Consider the following 12,103-nt stretch of genomic DNA (forward strand, 5'->3'; position numbering starts at 1 on the left):
AATATCAGAAATACACGTTCAATTTTATTGCACAATAACATTGAGCGTGTATGGGTTGATTTAAAGAAAATACAACTACATAATACATTCATTGAGTTGCAAATCACCCGTTAACCAGTCGCCAATGCCATAAGCGGGAGAAATTTATTGAAAAGTGAAGGTCCAGAACGCCAGCTAATAAACATCCAATACGAGATTTTCTCAGATCCAACGAACGCATGTTTTCCGATTCGATGGCTATGCAAATCAACAGAATCCGTTCGTAGTGAATACAGTTATAACCGTTAACATCATTTAACAAAATCGTGACCTGTTTTCAAATTCGACACTCTTACTGAAAGATGTAGTTCTACATCTGGTAATATCGTTGTATAATGTCGGGGACATAACCGAAGAGACCTAGGACTGCACCAAGAGCTACCAATTTAAACAACTTATCGAATATCCGAGTAGTTTTTCTGTACCTATTAGCAAATTTCCATCTCCAACGCTACCAAAAACAGCATTCTCAAACAAATAATCCACAAATTATACTGTTTTATTATCCGGATATCACTTTAGAATGCATCGTATTCTAAATAACTTTCAATAACTCTTTAGCTAGAGGTTTGGTGGCCCTGAAAAGTGCCAATGGATTCATTTCTGTTCTCACGATATCCCATTCTCAATGATTCGCACGGCACGTACACTCTGTCCAACTTCTATAAGACCAGGTGATGATCTTGCTGCTTTGTGCCATTATAAATAAACAATGCTTCAACTTATATTCTAGTCAGTGCTTGGAAATATCTGTATCACATCAATCTTTTCAGCTGAATTTCCGACCGCATTCGATCATTATACCATTGCATTCGGGACACCGAAAATGAACCAACGCCAAACCTCACAATCACAAGAAGCTCCTCACAGTTGATTCATCCAGTTTTGTTTATTCTCTTTTTCGTTCTGCGTTCACGGAATGTGAGCAAAAGAAAATATCCCTAGTGATCAATAAATCTGGAAAATTCCGAAGGGAAAAGTGCTCACGGCGAGAAAATAAAGTCAAATCGATGTAATTCACCAAGAAAATGTTGGTATCAGAGAAATTTCTCGTTGAATTGGACGATCCCATCAAGTGCTGCTCAATTATTTGACAAATCCTCAAGGATACGGTAAGAAGGAGAGAGCTCCACGTAAACCGAAGGTCTCTGACCGGGATAAGCTAGAACAGATTCGAATACATCATAATCGCTTATGCAAATAAAGCAATATTTCAATTTAAATGCTACTCGGGTGACAATTCGTCATGTTTTGGTAAAAAATCCTCACATAAAGAGGGTTTAAAAGGTTAAAGTTCCTCATCTTATGGCGGGTTTACACTAGGGAGATCTACAGCTATAGATGGATTTATTCATCTGAAAATATGTGAAAACGGATGAGAATAAATTTGATACACGTTTCGAGGTATATATAACTTGAATAAATTCAGCATATGTAAACGCTTGTGAATTTCTCACTGGTGAGAAATCACTAAAGTTGGATGCAGTTCTACTTCAGGTGAATAAATTCACCGAAAATATGAATATATTCATTATAGAAGTTCACGCTAGTGTAAACGGTTGATGCGATTTCTATAAATCTCATCATATTTCTTCACATGAATATATCCCTAGTCTAAACCCACCCTTACACTATCTCACATCGGAAGACGTCTGAGTTTTGCCAAAGGTCACATGAACCGACAGTGGGACATGGTATGTTGTAACAAAGAATGTTTCCAAAAGAATACATATTGCTATATACCATAACGAAAAGTTCTTCAATGTATAGGTTATCTTCACTGACGAAAAAACGTTCAATTAGGATGGTCTTGATGGTTTCAACGAGTACTGGCGTGATTTACGGAAGAAAGAACAGTATTTTTCAACCAGGAATTTTGGTGGAGGCTTGTGTATGGTATGGGTGGGATTCTGTGCAACCGGAAAGCTCAGGACAGCTTTCATATCATTCAAGGATTACATACATGTTCTGGAATCCTCTCTCCTACCGTTTTTGCGTGGATATCGTCACAAAAAATTCACAACAATGCTACTATTCATATAAGCAAGAAAACTAAGCAATGGATTAAGGACCAAAAACTTAATTTTTTGGGCTGGTCGGCTCACTCTCCAGTTTTGAATCCTGTTGGAAATCTTAGGGGGATCCTTGTACGCAGAATCGAGACTGATGGAAAACGGTACACCACGATTGAAGAGCTCACAATTTCGGAAACATGGGAAAATATCGAGAAATTCGTTCAGCAGCATTTGGTAAATAGTATTCCAACACGAATTTTCCAGGTTATTAGCCGAAACGGCAAGGTTGCCAATTATTGACATGTGAACCAGCCGATCGATTTTTTTTATTGATAATCCTTCTGAATTTTGAAATGGTCTTAGAAACTGGGCAGCTGAAATTATCATATTTAAGCACAATAAATAAACAAACAACTCTTTTGAACGAAATTGACGTTATATATACTTTATTCTAAGCGTTCAACATTACATTACAACATAACAACATTACAACATTACATACAACATTGTATGAATGTAACTTGTTTAAATTCTAGCTGTTTGTGTTGCAACGAAATAGAATCAGAGTGGTCTTATAGAAGTTGGACAGAGTGTATATCGGATACCAAAATTGGGAGCGAATTGAACTCTCGGCCTCTCATCGCTCATCTATTCTCAAAGAATTTTGCATTCCTTCATTTGCCTCTCGAAATGACGTGGTGAGAGAATCAAATTGGAAACTTTTGCTTGAGCCAGCGAATGTCTCTGTAAAATCATTCGTTTTTCACTCAAATACCAATCATTTAGCCGCGATCACGGCAGTAAAATACAGGTAGATAGTTGAAATCGAGCTGTTTCCTGTGCACTATTACAATGACATTTTTTTGTTTCTAATATAAAACGATCTAAGCCAACGCAAAAGACCTTATTAACGCAAGTTATTGATGAGCGGGAAGGTAGATTCATGTGTACTTGAATGCTGACAAGGAAAAGAGTACAAGGGAAAATAAAATCATACATACACGCAGATTGGGTCTCTTTTAACTCACTCGTTATTTTGTTTCGTGCGATCCTTCCAAAGGAGTATTCATTCATTGAATGTTGTTTTCCACTCTTCGTTTTGTTATGTTCACTCTCAGTCCCGAATGAAGATGGTTAGAGAGTGAAACATGATTCATCGTGCAATCTCACGATTGCTTGCTGCGTTCTTCTCGCCATGATTATTCTAAGTAGATACAAGAGTGATTTATAATTAGGTGTGGAGAAATGAGCAAATGAACTTTTCCATACTTGCTAGCCAGTACTGATTAAACGGACGGCCGATAGTTGACCGAATGAATAGTTTGAATGCAATGGGGAAGCCTATCAATTTTTTTGATCGACCGGGACTGAATCGGTGTAGTATGCGCATATGCATATCGCAACATACAGATTAAGTCGTTCGACAAATCTGCTTCATTTTAACTATGTGACATAAATTATTTATGGACATTTCATATACGAAACATGAAACATCGAGAGGCCAATTTGAAAAGTTTTAGATTAATTCTCAGCTCTCACAAAGGCTGTTGATTGCTTACTGCCAAGAGCAATACTGGAATGGAAATTACGATGATGACAAAATACATCTATTATGTGCAATCCGGTGAAATACATCAGCAGAAATCGCATTATTTATAGTGCTGATTCTTATTCTAATTTGTCTATATTACAACTATATTGTCACACCGAAAAATATTTCATTTATGCACTTGGAATATTATTTTAATATTTTACTTAACCAAAAACTTCCTGATAATACTCCATTTTTTTGGGCTGCTAAAAATGTACGATATTAATTTGGGAGTCATTTTTATGTAACAAAACCTAAAGAATCTATTGTGTAAGATTATGCAAATCATTCAATAAAATAAATGGTGTATTTGATTAAAAAAAAATCAATTTTTTCTTTGTATATGATCGGTGTTAAGTCAGGCCGGACCATGTCGGACTATTTTTATGATTTCGAAAGAAACGAATTTGAAGTTTGGCGTTATCAGAGGTTTTCATTGAGCTATTTCGATACGACATTCCTGCTGTACGCATGATTTTCCAAATCTGATAAATGTGGTGTGTAGCTTATGAGATGCTCGTCCTAATCCAATCAACAACTCGAAATTTTAAATTTTGCGAATTAATCACCTCTGTCTTAACACCGACCATACAAAAAAAGTTAATAGGTCTGGGTCTAGGGACACGGACGAGATCTTGACATAGGACTGTGATTGTGTGTAGTTATTGCATTGCAGTTTTTCTCATTATTCAAAACCTGTAATTTTTTCTCTTTTGATACATCAAATGGAAGTCTTCAAAAAAACCGTTTCCTGTATGAACTTGTTTCCTTTAACGGGTTAGATGAGATAACGCGGTAGAATCCGGAACCACACTCTGTCCAAAAATGTACACAAAAATACCATTTAAGCCATTACTACCTAATTCTTCTGTTTATTCAATTATGCAAAAGAAGACAAAGAATCATCATGTATCATTTTTAAACACAAGTCTAAATAGTTTATTACTTCCAGGGGTCAGACGGACCTCCCGCAACACCTCGGTTCCTGGTCTGAGCCTCGGGAACCTTTGAGGTTGGGCTCTCAAGGCCTCTTTTAATGCTGGCAAGCTCGAGCTTGAGGCCAATCGCTCTCAGGGTCGGCTCTTCGGGGAAAAAGCTGATCAAGGCTCGGATGTGGAGTTTGGAAAAGCGTGTAGATATAATTTTTACTTTTTATTATCTAACCTCTATAAACCTGTGTGGTGAGTGTCGGCGTCTGGTGTGTCCTCCGGTTGGATCTCGATAAGGATCAGATAAGAACTCATCTCTTCTTTAACACTCACTGATAAAGTCTCTCTAGCATCACAATAGGAATTTCTCTCGTAAATTCCATTGTAACGAAAGTGGTGTTTTCATCGTGAACAAATCGTGGCTGGTTAATCAATTCAAAAAAGAAAATACCGTACAGTGTCGTGTCCTATTAAAGAGCTCAACTTAACTGGTGTTACAAAGCATCTATTGGATAGTCTATCTTTTCATTTAGCGGTTTTATTTAACTCTAATCAGCTCAAGATAAGACATGGAGCTACTTTTCTAGGAAGCAAGATCTGCACAGAACAAAAAGCTAATATGGCTTCGACCGTTCACGAACACCGAGGACTTCAAATTGATTTAATCTCGGTAATTATTTATCAACTTACATATAGAACTATACTATTAAGCTTGAACTTTTAGAACATGCATGGATGTGATCAAGGATCATCGACACCCGGTTTCAAGTCAGCTGCAGAAAATATGCCTAAACTTTTTCCATTGTCATCAGCAAGCTCGTATGAATGAGTACCTCGTCTAGAAACCACTGTGCATGGAACATACGCTGAACCTAATTTGGCATTAGAGGCGTTTCCTGCAGATGATAATGCAAAATTTCTACGGAACACATTCTGACCAACACGGTATACTGGAGCAGACTTATGAAACTGTAAATTGTAATAACGTTTAGAATGCTCATAGGCTTTCGCAAGATTTCGACGAACAATTTCGAAAATGGATTGGTCAATATTTTGCTTACGGTTTACTCGGTCTGAAGGCGATATTTCATCTGTATCCACCTCCCGAAGATGTTCATCCCCATTCGAAACTGTTTCATGCCCGAATAGAACCCTGTATGGAGTGAATTTGGTGGACGCATGAACGGTATTATTCATTACATACTCTACTTGTGATATCCGAGTATCCCACAGTTTCTGATCTAATTTTACATAGGTACGGATGCAAGCATTTATGCTTCGGTTAAGTCTCTCTACGGGGTTAGCTTGACTGTGGTGACGTGCATTGGTCTAATGCTTCATATGAAATCTCTCAATGAAGGCTTGGAATTCCTTGCTAACGAAGCTTGATGCATTATCAGAAATCAAAATTTCTGGCACCGAAAATTTACGGAACCACTGCTCTTCGAGAATCTTAGTCGTCAAACTGGCTGAAATTTTGCGAACAGGAATTAGGACTGTCCACTTCGAGAAGAGATCAAGCATCACCAAAAGATGAGCGTTTGTCGATTCGCTACGGGGCAGGATTGTATAAAATCGATACAAATAATCTGAAACGGCTTTGTAACTAATTTCTGCTTCCCCATTTCAGGATGTTGTGATGTATTGGACGGCTTACTCACCTTACAGGTGACACAATTACGGATTTCTGGACTGTAGAAGACATTTTGGGCCAAAAATACAGTTTTTTTATTTTTTCTAATGTTTTATCGAAGCCAACGTGTAAGTTATCGCTCCTGTTGTAAAATCTGTGATCTCATATTCAACGGAATACACAGCTTCCATTCATGGCTATAATCTAGCACTTCATTTCTGGTCGGAACCAGTTTAAATAATTTTCCCTGTTCTATTTTGTACTCGGGATTTTCTTCCGGATAGTCTCTCACGTTCGTTAAGAGCTTGGTATACCAAGAATCGTCATGTGTACACAGCGCAAGATAATGCGTCGAGAATGATATTATCTTTCCCTCGGCGGTGCTTCATCTCGAAGTCATAGCCTTGGAGCGCGATGCTCCATCTGCTTAAACGCGAAGATGTGCGCCATTTGCCTCGCATGATGTTGGTTAATACTGAAGCATCTGTGATATCCATGAAATGAGTTCCCTCTATATACGGTCTGAATTTCTCGATGGCTGAAAGCACAGCCAAACCTTCTTTTTCAGATGCTGCGTAGGCCTGTTGAGCTAGTGTCAGCTACTAAGAAAAGTAGGCAATAACCTTCTCTCCGTCGTCGTAATGTTGTGTTAGTATCGCCGCTATTGCTGTGTCGCTTGCGTCACTCTGTATTTGAAATGGTCGTGTAAAATCGGGATTACAGAGGACTGAAGCTATCAAACTCTCCTTGATTTTAATAAATGATTGCTCAGCTTCATCATTCCAAACAATCGATTTCGGCTTTTTACGGAGTAAATTCGTAAGTGAAGCGGTGATCTCACTGAAGTGGCATATAAAGCGACGATAATAATTCGCCATGCCAAGATAACGACGCAAAGCTCGGATTGAAGATGGTCGCTCATAGTTGACAATGGCCTCTATTCGCTCCGGATTCGGTTTCAAGCCCTCTGGAGTAAGTAAATACCCTAAATAAGGGAGCTCGTTCAAACAAAATTTCGACTTCTCCATAATAATCGACAAGTTAGCAATTTCGAATCGATTGGCTATTTCTTCTAAACAATCAATATGTCGCTCAAAAGTCTCTGTGACGACGACAATATCGTCAAGATACACATATACTTCTGGCTCGAGTTCTCCGTATCCTAAAACCTCGTCCATCAGCCTGGATAATGTTGCTGGGCTGTTCACGAGACCAAAGGGAAGTCTATTAAATTGAAAAAGCCCTCTACCGAGCACCGAGAATGCCGTATACTTTCTCGAATTGGGTTCGAGTGGTATCTGAAGAAAAGCTTTCGTGGGATCGATCGTCGACAAATACTTACTCGATCCCAACCGGCTAAGTATTCGGTCTTGATGTGGTAAGGGAAACGCATCTCTTCGTGTTCTCTCATTAAGACGACGACCATCCAAACATAATCGTACTTCGCCATTAGGTTTTACAACCGGTACGGTGCTGAGAGACCACTCACTGTGGCTCTTTCCAATGACATTTTGAGTCAGTAGCTTATCCAGTTCATGGTTTATTTTTATCTGAATCGACAGTGACGTAGGATAAGGGTTTATTCGTATGGGTGGTAGATGTTTATATTCATCTTTTATTTCAATTTTATGAGTGATTAACGGTGTTATATCAAGATATTCTTCCTCGACAGATACTTTGAATAGTTTTTTGACTTCTTTTAAACGCTGTTCCTGCTGTTGGGTTAATTTTGTTTCAGTATCAAACTCGGTTATTTCACAAAATTCGACTGAACATGGAATATTCGGTTGAATTTCGAATACTTTCCAAAAGTCGCCTGCGCCTAAAATCAATCGATGATTTAACTGTGGAGCAATAATCGTACAAATTACTTTTTCGACATCACCCAGACGTATTGGCAAATCCACCTGACCAATAACAGGGATTGTTTTGCCAGCTGCGTTTATTAAATTTGTGTGAGATGAATTAATATTTAATCTTAATGATTTCAGAAATTTTTCTGCACCCTTTCCAAGTACTGAGCACTGTGCTCCGCTGTCAAGTAAGCCAATTACTTCTTTTCCTAGAATGCTTTTCTAGGATTTTCCTCCACTATCCTCAATTCTCAATTGATAGAGAACTTATATTTGCACCTGTCATCGCATTTTTATACTCATGTCGCATGTTACGCCAAATAATTTCGAACTTTCGTCGTTCCGAAATTGGTTTGGTCATGGAATGGTAAATCTTCTGCATTTTGTGAAAATAATCAATAAATTTTTCGCTTCGTCCTTGACGATAATTAGTTGCCTGGGTTTCCAACTGAAAGTCTAGGTCGGGAGACAAGAACTCACGCTTCAGTTCTCTTTTCAACTGAGACCAGGTTCTGAATTTTCTATTTTCATATCCCTCTAGGTACCAATCTTTTGCTCTGCCAGTAAATAAATGTATTGCAGAACGAAACAAATCTCCCTCGCTTACGTATTCCGCTCGGGCTCTCATTTTGACCTCTTTCGGAAACTCTACTATTTTGCGACCCTCACCTCTACCGTCATACTTAATTTTCCATTCCGCTATTGGTATGCGTCTCACTGTTATACTGCTCGATCTCCTTAGTCTTCTACTCCTACGATTTCGCGATCTAGACGAACTTTCTGGACTGGTTTCTCGCGACCACTCACTATGATATCCTTTCGAATCATTTGAGCTTTCCGATTCCGTTTTCGCTTTCCTCGATTTCCTCTTAGTTTTAGAATTATGAATCGTTCGAGCTTTATGTATATTAACCGATTTATTCACTCGATGTTTCCACGTATCTTTCGTTAAATCTACCGAGCAATCAGATAGGGATCTTTCAGTGTTAGAGCTTTCATTTCTGTTTTGATCTTTCCTGATACTCTGTCTCGGATTCGTTTGTTTCAGTGTTTCCTGAGAACCAACTTTTGCTTTAGGCAAATTCATCGCTTCGGTTTTTATACTTGTTCTTAAATTTGAAAGCAATTTCTCTAGCTTTTTCTTATTGTAAATGCGTTTTTCTACGTCATTCACTCTTTGATGCTGTCTCTCTAATTCTTTCTGACGTCTTGTTTCCTCTTGTTCAAATGTTTGAATAACGAAATCTTTGAAAGCCCTAAACAGATCGGGTAGATACTCGTCTTTACCCTTTTCATATACAGACAATTTTTCCAATATTTCTTCTGTACGCTTCGTTGAACTTTCTAGCTCTTTCTCCTTTTCCTGAATCAATTTGACCGTTCTATTTGCCTCTTCTGATTCCTCAGAAACAAGGCCTACAGCGCCTACACTTTGATTTAGATCATCTATTTCCGTTCTCACTTCTTGTAACTGTTTCGAAATTTCCTCTTCCACGTTACTCATTTCAGGGATCTCAGCTAACATTGGGAAATGGTTACAACAAATCTGATTAAATTCTTTTCCAAGTCTATTAATATCTGGGGCAAATTTCTGAGAGTCCGATGCTGAATTCAAACGTGCGATGCGAGATTTGTAATGAATTAATTTTGTTTTATTTTTTTCTTTATTTCTAGTATCCATTTTAGGATTCTCTAATAAGGAACCAATCGCTACGAGCTTCATCATTATTGTTTGTACCTGGGGGTCTCCGTAGCCACATTGGTTGCGCGTTCGCTTAGTAAGCGATCGATCGTGAGTCATTGACCATCTTTGTGTTGTTACAGAATAGCTACGTCCACGCAACAATCATCAGCGATGGAGATCGATCCACGGTCGAAATAAGATCGATTCATCCATACAACTGCTCTGCTCTGCCAGACACATCGGGCTACTGTTCTATAAATAACTATAAATAACAATGATCAATCAACTGTCTCCGCTGTCCGGTGGTCCAACTGGATAATGGAAGAACAGAAAGAATACCCTTACGCCTAAATGGCTACTGTGTGTATGTACCATATGTAATGGTATAGAAGGAATACTGGCGAATGGCAACTGTGTAATGTGCTAATTATAGATATGATAACCATGTGACATGTACACGATTAAAATTCGGCTCTGTTACAGCTAAAATGCTATTGAGCCTTAAATAAATAAATGGGATAAAAAAAAATTATTGTTTGTATTTCATCCTTGGTCGATCGCCAAGTTATCTGATACAACGTTAATGGATTGCTATGCTCCCTCTCACGTTTCAATTGATCTTTGAGCTTACGCCGCTTGATACTCTCGTGTTCATTCGGGTCATATAATATGTCCCGGATTAACAGTTCATGCTCTACTTCATCTACGCCTGAATGAGAAACCTCTAACTTCCGGTATAATGAATCAAAATTAATCTTCAAAATGAATGTACGAAAGAATTGCACTAATAAATATTCTAGCAGTGTTTTAGTTATTTTTATCCGTGTCACGAGCCACTTGGAGAAACTCTATCAATGAAAAAATACTCGATAATCGAATTAAGACCCGTTTACAATTCTTATTCTAACCTATCTGCGAATTCGCGCTTATGAATGAATCAAGAAAATTTAGTGTTTTATATTTCTTCTTCACAAACGTACGCGCACTAGGAAGTCACTTATCGGAACCTAAGTTTTATTTTTTTTAGAAGGATTTCAGGCAAATACCGCCACGTGTACCACCAACAATGTTCGCTATTTAACCTCTCCTACACTCCGGTGTAAAAAATAATGCCATTTTTCCGAGTCTTGATTAACTTTTCTCTTAGTTAGTTGGGCGCCAATTATTACTTCCAGGGGTCAGACGGACCTCCCGCAACACCTCGGTTCCTGATCTGAGCCTCGGGAACCTTTGAGGTTAGGCTCTCAAGGCCTCTTTTAATGATGGCAAGCTCGAGCTTGAGGCCAATCGCTCTCAGGGTCGGCTCTTCGGGGAAAAAGCTGATCAAGGCTCGGATGTGGAGTATGGAAAAGCGTGTACATATAATTTTTACTTTTTATTATCTAACCTCTATAAACCTGTGTGGTGAGTGTGTCCTCCGGTTGGATCTCGAACGTCGTACGCTGGCTAACTTGTCCGCTGCTTCTCTTGAGATACGAGATTCAGTTTCGTGGTTGAATTAATCCCAGAATAAACGAGTCCTGTTCACCCACAGAGAGAGACAGAGTTTTGTAAAGGTCCTTTTTTTGTATAAAGGTAATCGGTAAATACCTGATTTTTTTACAAAAATCTACCCCTTTTCACACTATATTATTAATTTAGTTATATAGACTCAATTAACTTATTCTTTTTTAAATTTTCCGTGTATCGATTTTGTGTCTGCTGGGTAAACGCTCTGACCAAGAAATGAACCCTTCTTCTAACCATCATTTTTTTGCTCACTCTCTTCAGCTCCTCTCTGTCTTTCTTTTATTCATTATTATTCATTCTGTATCTCTATCTCTACTTCCGTGGCACTCTCTCCATTATCTTTTTCCAGCTTTTTAGTGTGAGTGTACTTGTGACTTAATCTAATCCCTAACACTGGGTAAGTATATAAGTGTATAACAGTAAAACAACACAAACAAACATGATCAGTAATTCAAACGGTAACAAGTTAAGATCTACATAAATATAAGCCTAAGTCAAATAAATCTATAACTACAGAATGATATTATGGAGAAAAATAACGTTATAGCACTGCATATTATCGGTAAAGGGACAATTATTCATTACACGCATGAACTCATATTGTAAGCTAACGCCCGAATTCAGGCAAAAAGGCCTCGTTGTTCGTTGCGTCGGGGAGAAAAGCGAGTGGTTAGTGCAATCAAAAGAAAACATACCCATTTTAATCGATATCTTTTTATATCATGTTTTAAGCAAAAAAAAAGCTGGATAAATGATCTGTCTAATGGTATACAACACAACATATGTCGCAATAACGATTTTGAGTAATATGCGTTTGAAAACTCTTAATGAATCGTTACATTTTTCGTTG

The 12,103-nt window shown here is 38.1% G+C and overlaps 1 protein-coding gene across 4 annotated transcripts in view; it reads right to left on the bottom strand.

The window, feature by feature from the left end:
* The window catches only part of LOC129774670 (uncharacterized), a 269,049-nt gene that overhangs the window by 113,582 nt on the left and 143,364 nt on the right, over window positions 1-12,103 (bottom strand). The gene's annotated exons all lie outside the window — the stretch shown is intronic.

This window comes from Toxorhynchites rutilus, chromosome 3, assembly GCF_029784135.1.
Source record: "Toxorhynchites rutilus septentrionalis strain SRP chromosome 3, ASM2978413v1, whole genome shotgun sequence".
Classification (NCBI taxonomy): Eukaryota; Metazoa; Arthropoda; class Insecta; order Diptera; family Culicidae; genus Toxorhynchites; species Toxorhynchites rutilus.